The 15,323-nt window shown below is 35.9% G+C and overlaps 1 protein-coding gene and 1 long non-coding RNA gene across 2 annotated transcripts in view; one reads left to right on the top strand and one right to left on the bottom strand.

Moving 5' to 3' along the window:
• Positions 1-15,323, top strand: part of LOC134804118 (uncharacterized) — an 805,015-nt gene that overhangs the window by 612,756 nt on the left and 176,936 nt on the right. The gene's annotated exons all lie outside the window — the stretch shown is intronic.
• LOC134804074 (ras-related protein Rab-18-B) overlaps positions 1-15,323 on the bottom strand; it is a 175,689-nt gene that overhangs the window by 127,180 nt on the left and 33,186 nt on the right. The window lies entirely within an intron of this gene.

Raw genomic sequence — 15,323 nt, 5'->3', positions numbered from 1 at the left:
CTGCCCCTTTTTTGCTCAAAAACTCAGCCTCACTGTGCAGAGGGGGAACGCGGCCAGCGTCCTGGGAACAATGCCACAGGCTAATTTAGGGCTAGATCTATGATTTATTTATTTATTTTGTTATTTAATCTCTGTTTTATTAATAAAATTTGTATTATAACTTATAAATCTAATAGCTATAACTATAAAATTTATACATTAATTCTAAGGGATATAACAAAATATGATCACTCAATTTTACATAATTATAGGTAACATTACAATCAATGCGAAGATAAACTGCGCCTGGATTATTTGTGACGGATATGTTACATCTTTTATCAGAATAATTCCGCGCGCAATATCGCATAAAAAATGTGAATTGGCAAAGGCGACTCATTTTTAATGGGTCGGGTAATACACTCGTACCGACTTTTTTAATAGTGAGTTCTCATAGTTCGTCTGTGGAATCGAAACATGTAGTATTGGCCCTTGTAGTTATATAACGTAGGGAGTAGAGATGTGCGCCGATGGCAAAATCATCGGCGGCGGCGTCCGATGATTTTTTGACCGGCGGCGGCGGCGTGATCGGCGTGAAATCGGCGTGGCATAATTTTTCATACTGCATGAGAACGTGGCTGTAGAAACTCTATATTAAAGCCTTCTGAGTATTTACTAGGCTATCCAAAACATATTATGTGTGTTTTCTAAATTATTGCCGAAAATTATATCCCATTATGACACTTGGCAACCATTTATTACCAATACCAACCTAACGGTTACCAACGGTATGTTTAAATATTAAAATAAAAAGGATACTTTAAATCGCTACATTTTAGGCAGTATTTTTACTTACTTTGTAAGCGGAATACAAATAAAACACAAAAGAAATCTTTATAAGTTAAGTCTTAAATCTATGTATATTGACTTTTCCCAGCCGCTGTCGCCTCACCTAGGATTTGTTACGAAATAATGATGGACTACATACTTTACATTTGTCTGAACTGAAGTTTAACAGAAATGTAATTTTAGATTAGATTAAAGATGTCATCGTTTTCGAAAGAAAACATCTCTGGCAGGTTGATTCGCTCAACAGAATGTCTTTGAAGTGTCCCGTTTTATGGAATACTAAGGTCTACTTTGTTTTCTTTACTGCTAGCTTAGTGATGATAGTTGGTGATTTAAGTTCCTATAAGTACCTAGGTATAATTGTTTAAGTATAGCTTATTGCGAAGCTTTAGACTGATTTTTATAATTTTGATTGAAATATACAGGGTGTCCCTAGCCATTGGACAAAGCTGAAATGTACATATGCATTAGGTTATTTAGAACCAGTATACAAAGTATCATAACAATCGGTGAAGCGGTTCCGAAGAAATTAACAAATTACATTTTTGTTTACTTTGGAGCAACCTGTATGTGTTAGTAGCTCCTGAGGTAATAAATAGTATGAAACCTTCGACCGTTTTGATTATCTTTTTTATTTATGACATTAATAAGATTCTGAGTATTCTGACTTTTGATAATCATCAATGTCATCATTGCTGCACATTTTCAAACAAATTGTCAAAAGCACTGCCAATGATTAATACAGTATGTTTCTTTTTGTTGTCGATTATTGGAAATAACTTATATATGAATGAATGAATGAATGAATGAATGATGCTTTTATTGGAAACACACATACACAACAACATTAAAAAATGCTTAAGTCTAGGTAAATTTGAAGTTACAGTGTTGCGAGAGGTTCCAAAAAGGATAACACTCAGCATGTGTCGCAGCACATGAATAGTGTTACGACGCTGATTTTCAGTGTACCCATTGACACGTAAAACAAACACAAAACAACACAGAACATAAAAACAAAATCGAAGCAGAATACAACAGAATGTGCGGTTGACACGGTAATTTATTAACAAAATAAGAAAACTGAGACATGTTTATGAATAAATACTTACATAATACATAAATAAATATATAGACTCTAAAGCACAGTAGTCGGTACAAATACAGGTGGATGTAGGTAGGTATAGGTCGGCTAGGTGGGGATCGTTTGTTCCTTGAGTAGGTGCAGTTTCAGTCTGGATTTGAACATGTATAGTGAGCTGGCATTTCTTATTGGTGGTGGGAGATTGTTCCAGCACCGCGTGGCTGCGTACCGGAAGCTGCCACGGAAACTAGCCGACCTGTGCCTTGGACAGATGAGGCGGGAGGCTTGCCTTATGTGTTTACGGGAGAACGTTAGTCTTTCGTAGAGGTAAGTTGGTTGTTTTGTCAGCATAATCCCGAACAAGAGTGAAGCAAAATGTAATTTTCTACGGGCCTCCATCTTAAGCATATTGCCACTATTTAAAAACGGTGTTACATGTGTTCTTGGTGGAATCGGAAAACAGAATCTGGCACAGGCATTCTGAAGCCTCTGTAACTGAGTTTTTGCACGAGATAACAAGCAGTTTCCAATGACCGTATCGGCGTAGTTCAGTTTTGACAATACAAGGGTGTCACAAAGTTTTATTCGCATATCTACACTTAAATAGTTCCGAATCTTGTATAAAACTGTGAGGCGGTAAAAACAATTACGCGTAATTTCTAGAACGTGATTCTCAAACTGCAGTTTCTCGTCCATAATTACTCCCAGGTTTCTGGCTTCTGACACGCGAGGAATGATTTCGTCTAGAATACGGACCTGTGGGTTGCGTAGTGTTGTATTTGCCACTTGATTTTTGGTACCTAGTATTAAAAACTTTGATTTCAAAGGATTCAGAACTAAACTGTTTTTCTTAGACCAGTATGCAACCTGATTGAGATCTTGATTTAATTTTGTAATGGCTAAATTAGTATTTTCAGGCCTAAACGAAATATACATTTGTAAGTCGTCAGCATATAAGTGGCATTTACAATTGTTGATATAGCTTATTATGTCGGCACTGTATAAAATGAAAAGGATGGGCCCCAAAATAGATCCCTGAGGGACGCCCCTGGTGACTGTAGTCCTTTCAGAGACCAAGGATAAGCCCTCCGAGTTTCGTACTTCAACCTGCTGGGTGCGCTCGCGAAGGTATGAAGCGAACCAGTTTATTGCCTTAGTGTCAAATCCGTAGTACGTCAGTTTCGATAATAATAACAAAGGGTTGATTGTATCGAAAGCGCGTGAGAAATCTAGCAGAACCAGGATTGTGGCATTCCCATTGTCCTGAGCAGCGAGGATATCATCGACGACATCGAGAAGGGCAGTTGCTGTGCTACGTTTCTTCCTGAAGCCTGACTGTTTACAAGGTAAAATATTGTTTTTTTCCAGATATTCCACTAATTGTAGGCACACAACTTTCTCTAGTATCTTTGACATTACAGGAAGAATACTGATTGGTCGTAAATCTTTAAAGTTTGCTGGGGACGTTTGTTTAGGAATGGGCTTGACCACAGCACTTTTCCAAGGCTCGGGGAAAACGCCTGTGCTAATTGACTGATTTATAATGGCCGTAATAATAGGCAGAGTGCGCGGTAGGGTCATTAGCAGCATGTCAAGAGAGATACCGTCGGTTCCCTGGGCCTGAGTGCGAATAGAGCTTATTATTTTACTGACAGTGACCTCTGTTACTGGCTGAAGGCTAAAACGTGCATCACTGTATCTACTGAACTCAAAATATGTCAAATCAGATATACTAAATTCGTCTCTACCAGGTACGTCAAGAAAAAAGTTATTAATAGCATTAGGGTCCAATAAATGTTGAGGTATGTCAGAGTCTCTCTTTTTAAAGTTAGCTATGTTTTGCTTTACATGTTTCCATAGAGCGCGGGGGTTTTTTATTTGAGATACAATGTATTTATTAAAATATGCTGTTTTTTCCCTATGTATAGCATCAATGACTACCTTTTTTAAATCCTTGTAATACATTTTTTGAGTGTACAGTCCGCCCCGCCTGTAATATATAAAAAAATATTACCATTAGAGCATTTCTTAAGGGGCCCACTGATTAACAGTCCGCCGGACGGTATCGGCCTGTCAGTTAGAACAACATTTTGACAGTTCCGAACAACTGACAGGCCGATACCGTCTGGCGGACTGTTAATCAGTGGGCCCCTTTAGAAGAAACCCTACGTGGGATTTCAGGGTTTTTCCAATGGCTAAGGTCACGCTGTATATTGTTAAGTACAAGAAGCTGATAATCACCATAAAATTACTAAGAATTGATCGTGTGTAATTTTAAATGAAATTGTATATTATGTGATTAATAAATAAATCATATTTATTTATATTTTAAATTGTATATTATGAGATAAATAAATAAATCATATTTATTTATCACACAATATACAATTTCATTTACGTCCTACAAAAAAGCTGTGTGAAAAAATATCAAATAATAACCTGACATCCAGAAACTAGATCTTGTTTAAATTAACACTAAATCGTTATCACAGCTAACACCGCAACGACAAAAATGATGCTAATTTGGTTCACCGGCAAATAATAAGCGAAAAAGCATAAGGATCTTTAAATTATACCTCTGATACTATATATTCACTACGCAACATGGAATAAGACACGATAGGTATCAAAATTTTCCACGCCGATTATACGCCGGTCAAATTTATCGGCGGCGGCGGCGTGGAAAAATCGTCGGCGGCGGCGGCGCGGCGGCGCGGCGCACATGTCTAGTAGGGAGTAGTTACTCGTAGGCAGGTAGGTAAAATGTTTGGCTGGTATGCGTTTCACACTAATGGCTCCTCTTCACGTTGGGCCAACGCCAACGCCAACGAGGGACGCAGCCATGCGGTAGAATGAGATAGCAATATCACTTGCTCCCTCTAACGCATAAATGCGTCCCTCGTTGGCGTTGGCGTTGGCCCAACGTGAAGAGGAGCCATAAGGACTTGCGATACAGGGCAGAAATAGAAGCAGTGTACAGATATCGTACATAATTATTTTCCATCGTTTTTTCACCGAAACGTACGAACGTGTCTTGCTATTTCAGTCAGTCTCGGTACAAAAAGTACTGAGGTTGACTAAAGTAGCACTTTCAGAGCAACAGAGATGAAAAAATATAATCCCTCTCTAATGTGTTAGTATTTTTTCGGGTGCTAACATAGCATAATAATCAATTTATATTATTTTTAATGGATTCAACGTATCTTTACAGTTGATGTCAAAATAATAAGTTGTTAATTTAAATTTTTGAAATTTATTGCACAAAACAAAATCTTAAGGTACAAAAGACATTAAATACTTCTCAAGAAGCAATAATAAATAATATTCGGGAATACTTAAAGTCGCCTCCAGAATCTGGCGAACTAAACTGACATGAGTTTGACAAATAAAATGATACCAGGAATAGCAAAGAAAAAATAGTCACGAGTAGGTATACGTCGATAAAATATTATCGATAAGTAAGATATTGCACCTACATGGCACTTATCTACTACCCATGTGATACTAATAATTGTTTAGGAATCACAAACGATTTCGATTTATATGAATGTCACAGGAAAAGAGGTTTATTCGATTGTATGATTGTGACGTTACCGATCAAACCCGGAGGTGCGGATGCGAAATTGACAAATTATGTTAGTTAACGATGTTAGTATTGCATTATGGTTTAATGTGCAGGTTAAGGTTAGTATGCAGGTTTGGGGGCAATAAATCTAAAATTGGTGATTTAATTTTGTACATGTGGCCGGTAGATGAGATTGATCCATAATTATTTAAATTCTGACCAGATTGTCAACTTGAATGTCCAGGTAGGGACTGGACTTTACAATTGAAGCAATAGGGATCACCGAGACAATTTAATTTTTGCGTCTACACCACAATAATGTATTTATCTTATCACATTAATGAGAAATTAATCACATTGTACGAAATATTTTCCCGTCTGGGCTGGCCTTATTTGTATTTTGAGCCAAAATCGCTGTTTCTATGTTATCACCTAACTTGTTACTCTAGCTGTAAGTTTTCCTAAAAAATATAACAAAATAAAATATTTATTTAATTACAATATGTTCATCCAATATCCTTATCTCTATTACTATAAAATTGCACAATTTTCGAAATAACAAGTAACATTTGTAAAATAACTTTACAAAATTACTTAAAGATACATTTTAACTGACCGCGCAGCAGTAGCGCCCTTAGCGGTGAATTTTCGCGATATTCTCTAATTCGAACATTTTTGAACATATCGATATGAACAGCACTGGCCAAACTGTGGTATCATTTGTGCACATTGACCTGTCAATTTAGTTCGCGAGTTTCTGGAGGCAACTGTTGATCAATCGGTGGCCAATCTGTCAAAAATAAGGGACTTGTTTGTTTAGTATTGTACGATTAAGTGCCAGTTGCACCATCCGCACTTGACAGACTGATTAACGTCATCCGGCGCGCCGCGGCGGTTTACTGTTTCATAGCGTGTGTGTGCGCGTAGTATGTATTCCATACAATCAAATTTAGCGAAGTTTTTAACGATAACCAACAGTTTGCTTTATAAATATAAAAGTGTGAAAAATCTAAAATCGTTATCTGCCTCTCAGGCAGAAAACGTATTTAAATTTATCGATGTTAGCGATAGGACCTTTATTTATATCGTAAGGATTATTCTACAAGGGCCTGATATGTATCCGCCTCTTCAAAGTACACATTAGTAAAATTAGTAAAATATGCACGTCTCTACATAATTTGCTTTTAACTAAATAATTAGGTATGTCTATCAAACATTGTTTGTGTAAATTTGTGTGTTGTCATCATATAGTTAAAATCAAAACAAAGTAAATATACATACACGAAAACCGAGAGAGAATCTCCGCGGAATCCTGGCTGTGTCCTATTTAAAATAATAATTTGACGTACAAATTAAGCAATCTACATTCCAAACGCAGCCGTAATTTGAAGCACACACAATTTTGCCGTTAGCAATTTGAAATGCAAATAGAATCTTATTTGTATTCAGTAAAAAAATAGCTAGTAGATTGCTAAGACGTACCATTTGTGCTAATGAAATATTATTCAAGAAAAGTATTAATAAGACTTCATGAAAATATAAAATTTCATTTGTAGATTATTTGTTCGCTATAAAATATTCAAAGCGAAAACTATATTATTAACTTTTTTGCATTTACCTAGTATGTATATGCATCGTCCTGTTAAGATGAATGGATTTTGGAATTTTAAATATGATTTTTTAATTCCGGGTAGGCACTGTAATTGGCAGAACCAGTTTTTAAAATAAAATGTGCCGTTTAATCCCTACTTATTATAATTCCATGAGTAGCCACGCACATCTCGAACAATAGCCACTTTCCAGAAATTTACATAAAATTATTCGTCAAAATATTGTATACATTTATTTGCCAGTAATGGTCTCGGAGGTATTCATTTCCTACAAGCACCGCCAACGATAACCAGGTTTGTGTGAAAAACGGTCCCATAGCGGACGTGAGTGCACAGTTTGGTATAATATCGATGATTTCAACTTTAACGATCCACTTGTCTCTCTGGTGCATTGTCTCCGAGCGACGATAGAAGTATAGACACGCTGACTTAGATATCATTATTTTTTCATCGGTTTGACCTTTGGTATAGATTTCTCTATAATGCAATCAACACGAGAGATAAAAATTAAATGGTTGCAGTAATTACATTTCAATCTAAGAACCTTTGGTGCTATAATTTTATTTACTTAAAGTAAATTAGTTTTATTTTTAGTATTATTATTTAATTTAGTTTTAAGTATCTTTAAGTTTTTATTTTCTAACTCGTAATTAATTTGTGTAAATAAATTGTTTCTTTATTGACTTTTATTTAGGACTGAGACCTAAAACACAGTTTTAAATATTTGTAAATTACGCTTGTTGGCATTTACAAGTAAGTGTAAATGGAATGAAATTAAAAAAGAAATTGAAATTAAGATCAGTTTTTTAAGTTTGAATAAATATTACAAAGTTGCTAGGGCCTTCGTTCCAAAATCAAATATATGTATGTATACCTATACAGTAAGTACCTACTTAGATAACTATAAACGAGTAAACAGGTACACCTTCGAAGTGTTTACAGTCGATAATTAAATAGTTCATCAGATCAAACAGGTGGGTGCCTTATTAAACTGTACTCACGGCCAAACTTCATAACCGGTTTCGGCAACGGTTAGGTATGCCCGAAAAATAAACGATAATCGGTTATAATCCGTTACAATTATTTTCGACAAAAATGATAACAGTTAGAGATAACAATCAAGTAATAAAAAAAAAACGAAAATAAAGATACAGTCTTAGGAAATGTGAGTATAAGTCTACGTTAAACACTGATTTAAACTTTCACGAGTTTTACTCATTATTATTCTAAACGACGGGACTTAATCGCGTAAAGTTTTAAATTTACCTCCGACGTTTCGAGGACGGCGTTATTCCCATGGTCCCGGAGAAAAGTGGTTAAAGTTGACATCCACATCTGCTAGGCGCGGGAGTGTCTTGTTTACTAACTTGAACGTTTGCTGGATGCGAGTCAAAGATAATACGAGCCCCGATGCAAATTAGTTCGTCTAGTTCCACACAACAATTTCGCTTATTCTAATAAATTTTACACATGAACATAAAATGACCCAGTAATGGGAACCGTAATAGTAATATTTAATCTAGTTTATTTTGATCGTATAATAAATATGCATGAGACTTCACATGTGTTATGTTCCTATCCGTCAAAAAAAAATAAAAAGTCGTAATTTTTTTTTCTTTCAGTACAAACGGTATTTCTTGTATTTGGATTTAGTTATTGTAGAATATTACCATATAAAATTAAACAACATTAGTATCAGCATTAAATATTAGTGATTTTTAAACTTAAACATTTTTTTTGTACAAACGCAAGAACCTCAAAAAATGGTCTTACTAAACGAAAACATATGCATCGGGCTCGTATTTATTATAATACGAGCCCGATGCATATGTTTTCGTTTAGTAAGGTTTTTACTTTTTATTTTATAAATCCACTCTAATATCTCCTGCTACACCGAGAGATCGGTATTAAAAATGCTGGATTTCCATTCCAACGGGGATCACGAGTTTTTAGTTCTCCTGTTAGGTGCATATACGTACAGGGCTCACGATCAAAAATGAATTACGCTATCACAGTCGTATAACTTGCTACCGTAAAATCAGTTTTTAGTGAAAACGCGTTTTTCCTGATTAAACTAGTTTTCCGTAACGCCTTGGGAAAATTAGTTTTCAGTATATATTCAAAATTAAATTTATTAAAAGTAGTTTTGACTAGGGAAGTAGTGTCTTAGGTTGACCATGAAGCCGAGCGAACGAAGCGAGCGTGCCACGATTGCGGCCGGTGGACGACAGAACCGACTTAATATATTTTATAACGTTAGTTAATTCAGAAAAAAAAGCTTTTTATGTTTTATGTGTATCGGTTAGTCACAACTAGTTTTCACTGAAACCAATTTCTGAACAATTACTCACTTCATCAAGCCACTTTTGTCTCAGCGAAAACTTAGTTTTGTCTTAGAAATCCCAGTTAGGTAGGTATAACTAGTTTCACTAAGGCGTTTCGGTAATCTGTTTAAACTCAAAATAGTTAAAACGCGTTTTCACTGAGGCGATATTGAAAACTAGTTTAAACTAGGGAAAATGCGTTTTCACTTTAAACGGATTCTACACCTATACACGTCTACCCCATAGGTAAGTTGTCCATGTTCAAATTCTATCCTTAGTTACATTACATTTCCTTAGTTACATGATAGAAATACTGACGTAAAATACTATTTGAATTGTGACGAAATATTTAAATTTAACGGTGTTTGGTTTCACTAAATAATACCATGATAAAAAAATTGGGACTTGTATTACTTCACACGTGTTAAATTGCTTGTACATAAGTATTTAAGATTTGTGCAATGGTTAACTAACTGGCATGCTATTATAATCTGCAATTAGTTCATTTCGCTTTTGATATACAATTGCCGTAACAAATCCCAGTGTGCCAAAACCTTTACCCGCACCATTCATACCGTGAATGGACATTTTAATTGACATGAATTGTATACGAACTACATCCAATAGGATTACTAACTCCAAACAATTACTGCCTAGAGTATTTGAATTAGGAGTTTTAATTCGAGACTCCGACCACGATATTACTTGTGGTTAAAACATTTGGTTTAATTTCCGTTTTATACTTCCCATGTATACCTTCAGCTAACGCAAATACGAGCATCATTGAGACTGATGTACGGTTGACTGGCATTTAATTTTGAGTGGAACGAAACATTTTAGTGCACCATAAAAATTGCAATATATTGGCATTTTCAGTCTATTTACAAGTTTTGGTTCAATGAGCTGAAACTTTAATACCTATTTGGGGAATATTTTTATAGTAGACCGTCAATACTGTATTTTGGCTGAATCATTTTGGAGTTCACAGATAAACAGAAACACAAAATATGTAAATGTTAAATGTTCACATATCACATACCTGCCAACCAAGTTTTGTACAAATATTTATAATATCTACGTTACAACACAAAAAATCGTTAGTGTAACATGGGGAAGTAGTTGTTGACAAATAATCATAAGTACTTGTTTCTACGAGTATCTGATTTATTGAAGATGGTGAAAATAACCACACTTCCTACTTTAGTATATCTAACAATGGTGTAAGTAACACTTTGTTGGTAGTCTGTAACAAACACCCAAACGCGGCGTGATTCCACATTTTTTGAGCTATTTTCCACTAAGCGAGTTTCGATGGAACGGATCCCGACCTTTACGCAGCATATGGCGGGGTGGTTTTTACATTTTTTCTTATAAATTCGATTCTATGTTCCCGGTTACAACATTTCACGGCGCGAATATGTTTGCACTACCTACTTTACGCAGTTGGGGGAACTTTTGACGATCCATTTGCTGAGAAATGTGAAGTGAAATTTGGGATAGGTGAGATTTGAAGGCTCATAACAATTGCGTGCGGCTAGCGTCATAACAATTGCGGTCTTAGCTAAGAGCGCGTGACGACCCGATTCGAACTTTATGATACATCAATTAATAGATCTAGAAACGATATGGATTAGATATGTCAGTGTCAAATGTGACGTTTATTGAAACAAAAACGTCATTGACGTATCTTAAAGTTCGAATCGGGCAGTGAAATGTTGCACGTAACTATAGCACCACTACAGTACGAGGAAATAGCTAGAAACCTTTCGGTGTTGTACCTATAGAAGACTTTTAGTCCCCATATATGTAAAGTTGAGTGCTATTCATTTTTGAATATGGTGTTATTTATTTAATTTATATTTTAGTTTTGTAACATTACAAAGTTAAATGCGTTATTGAACTTATTGACCAGGCAAAAGTGAAGGTGTCCCTTGCTTTCGTATTCGGGTTGTTCTCTTCTAGGTATCTATCTACAGGTCGCATATCTCAACCGATTTTCGAGAAATTTTGTGAGCAGGTTTGACAGTTACATAGATAGAATAAAATAAACATATGAAATAGCGTCATCTACAACAATGATCATGATTAATAAAACTATACTATTACATATTGCCTGTACAGCGTATGACATTACCTTTTCCCAACAGAAAAGCTTTGCTGACTTGTCATTCTGACCTCCACTGATGACCAGCTGCCATACGCCGAGATCTAGCAATAAGGATATTGTAACAAACTGACTATGTGTATAGAGCGGTTTTGTTGCTCTCATTATTATATATGTATATTTTTTTCCGTAGCTACTTCTAAGTTTTTTGTTTTAGGCGAATGTACCTACCGTGATTTATTGTTATTGTATAAATAAAGTGGTTGTGGAAATTTCATCAGTATAGATCTGGTATTGATCTCATACTGACCTAAATACACTTTCACGAAACAAGATTTGTAACACACTGATACACTTAATAAGTTTGATCCCCATACGGCTTTAGCGTAATCACTAAGTGATCCCTGGTCCCCTCTCTAGCATTAACAGCAATTATCCCAACAAAGCTTTAGATCAAATTTTCAAATTATTCTACCCCGTGAAATCGCATTCATCAAAACTTGGAAATTAGCTCCCCTTCCTAATTAAACCTGTCGGTTGTTAACTTCGCCCTGGCATCCCCTGGGCACTTGAATCTTACGCAAATGTTAGGTTTGAATAAAACTTTAATTATTATCAGGTTATTAGCAACTAATTTTATAATTTATTAAGCCTGTAAGACACTTTGAATGCGCGGAGTTTGAGCACTTAGGTATTGGGCGGCAAAACATGGAACGACTTTAATTAAGTTGAATTTAGTTACTGAAATTTAGGTTTGATTGTTATAGATCTTTTAAAGTACTGGATATATATAATCAGTTAATCAATACTTGAATTAGGAACGCACGTTGCGGTGAATCGGTATTGGTTCGTTTACAAAAGTAGCAAATAAAAACAGTTAAAACAAGCGAGTTTTCCGGGTTTTGCCAAAAGTACAAGCTACAGTAATAAGTACCGCTAGCACTATTCTCCAGCTCCACAGTTCGCCCTGTCTTAGGGGTTCGATAGTAGGCACACGATTTGATAAAGTACCTAATAGAGTAATTAAGCCAGGGATTCACTGGGGGATATATGTCCCGCGACATGTACAGCCAGCGGTAACGTTGCGTAGTGATAAGGCGAAGCGGGATCGGACTTCGCTCGACATCTTACTTGACATGTTAGGAAATAAGGGTACGACCCACTAATTGTGTCAAAACCTGCGTTCTCGATTTGTTACGCTAAGTCAGGGGCAGTTTGTTAACTTTATGTTTTATACTATTTCTTAATAGGAATTTCCAAATATTTACAGACGACCAGTCTGGCCTAGTGGGTAGTGACCTACCTGCCTGTGAAGCCGGTGGTCCTGGGTTCGAATTCCCAGTAAGGGCATTTATTTGTGTGATGAGGTGATGACACAGATATTTGTTCCTGAGTCGTGGTTGTTTTCTATGTATATAAGTATTTATATATTATATATGTCGTTGTCTGAGTACCCACAACACAAGCCTTCTTGAGCTTACTGTGGGACTTAGTCAATCTGTGTAAGAATGTCCTATAATAATTATTCATTTATTTATTTATCTATTTCAAAGATACATTTTAAGGCTACGGATACTTATTAAAATAACTGCATTCCCGTTGCCAGAGAGGTTTTGGGATTATACTGAGCAACTTTTCTATGGGACCAACCCTGATATCGCGAAAAAAAAATTTGGCTGTTGCATACAATTTGGTTGGTCCATTTTCTATGGGAGGGTAAACTTTTTTTTCGCGATTTCGGGGTTGGTCCTATACTGAAAATTGCTCAGTATAATCCCAAAACCTCCCTGGCAATGGGAATGCAGTTATTTTTTAGCCACCGTTTATAGTATTTATGCAATAAACAAAGTCAACAAATCAGGAGTTATACGTATTTCAGTGGCATGAAGCATGCTCAGATACGGAATCTCCAGGGAACGGTCAATATGATCGCCTGGCACGTGCTCGGCAATTGATACTGTCCTCGTATATCGACATTATCGATACGTATGCTGCTAGGGTTGCCGTCGCACCAGAGGGAATAATCTTATACGAATGTTTTTCATCATTTTGTATTAAACAAAAATATGGAAAGCTGCATCCAGGCTATGTTGTAAGCATCACAATAGTTGATATCCTGTATGTTACTTTATACTGATAATAATCACATGTAGTATGCACCTGACTTTATACTTTTTGGTTATTGTATCTATGGTCATGTTTGTTGAGGGAGAACTGTCAGATTTTGGCGGCGCTTCATTGCCCGAGGTTATGTTGGATTTGTTCCTTTGTAATCTTATAATTAATCCTGTATGTCGCTGTAATAAAAGAAATATTACTGGAAGCAGTGGTTTGTGTGCTAAACCCCTTTTACTGAGCATTAAATCTATGGATGATTTCAACTCAGAAAGCGGGATTGTGAATTCAAATGCCCACATAGAAATTGGTTAATTGTTTTCACCTGTATAGAGGTGCTATATTGAACCATCGCACTGGGAGATTTCGGCACAAGATCGGCAGAAGTAGAGGTTTACAGTGAATAAAAAGTGCAAGCCTTTGAAGAGCAGAGGCGAGTCGAACTCGACGCAAGATGAGTTAAAGGCCCGACCACCTGCGGTCATAAACTACAATTTTGTCGGAAGTGTGCAGACCTGCGGTGAATGTGGATGTTCATTCACTGCAAAAATAGGCTACGTCAGCCACCTGAGAGGTCACGATCATCGTTCTCACTAGCCAGTGAATACTCAGTCGCCGAGGCCGAAACCGGCTAGGACAGGATGATCAGAGGTGCGTAGCAATGTATGTTGTTTGGTTTTTTTTAAAAAAAGTTTGAGTTTGTTTGATTGACAATTGGTTACATTTGCTTACCATAAAAGGTGTTTTAAATTTGCAATGTAAGTACTTGACGTTTGCTATGTATTGATATAGTTACTAACCCCTGTTTTTTTGTCATTGTTTGTTTTTGGTCTGAGAGATGACACGTTGAAATACAATGAGAATAGATCTCGACGAAAACGCAAGCAAGCAACCATCAGCTTCATCACAGTGAGATTGGTGAGACACAGAGCCAACATGGTTACGAATGAAGTCAAAAGGGTAAGGATGACATTGTGCAGTATTCAGGTACAATATAGGTGCTTAGTGAAGTTAGTTATTAACACTGAGTTGTATAATGACATTCGGTGAATATATACTAGGTATTATTACTATTTTGGATAGTCTAATGACACTAAAAGGTATTTTATTTCTAATGATGTATGAGTATATAATGCCTATATATGGCAAGAGATAACAATAAAATTTTATGGATTGGTATCACAGAGGTTATTGCCATGATGAATTGATAGGATAGCGAAGATGAGAGGAAGAAACTGATAGCGGGCTAGAATTGTAGATTGGCCCATGACGGTTATCAGTGGAAAGAGTTAAAAGAGGCTTTTACCAAGCACCACACTTATTGAGATATAGCTCTATTTCTATATTCCGGTCTCTAATTCAGAATAGGTGGTAATTTATAATAGGTGGATGTGCATATAAATTATTTTAGATAAAAGACTGAAGTTAGTTTTTGATTTGACAACAAAGAAATTATTTATAAACTTTTGTATATGAAAAAAAAAAAATGTTAGTTGAAGATATTGAATGGTATATTCTACATAGGTAGGTACATGCATTTAGTTTCATATCATTGTTATATTGGAAATTATCAATCTGGATACTTAGAGAGAAACACATACAAACAATAATGAATGAATGAAATTACACACAGTATAAATTCGAAATTTGAAATGACACAGGTAGTTTCACATCTATTTCATAACATTTATTTAAA

Source organism: Cydia splendana, chromosome 2 (assembly GCF_910591565.1).
Source record: "Cydia splendana chromosome 2, ilCydSple1.2, whole genome shotgun sequence".
NCBI classification, from domain to species: Eukaryota; Metazoa; Arthropoda; class Insecta; order Lepidoptera; family Tortricidae; genus Cydia; species Cydia splendana.
Note: the sequence above shows the minus strand (reverse complement) of the source record. Positions and strands in the feature narration are given on the sequence as shown.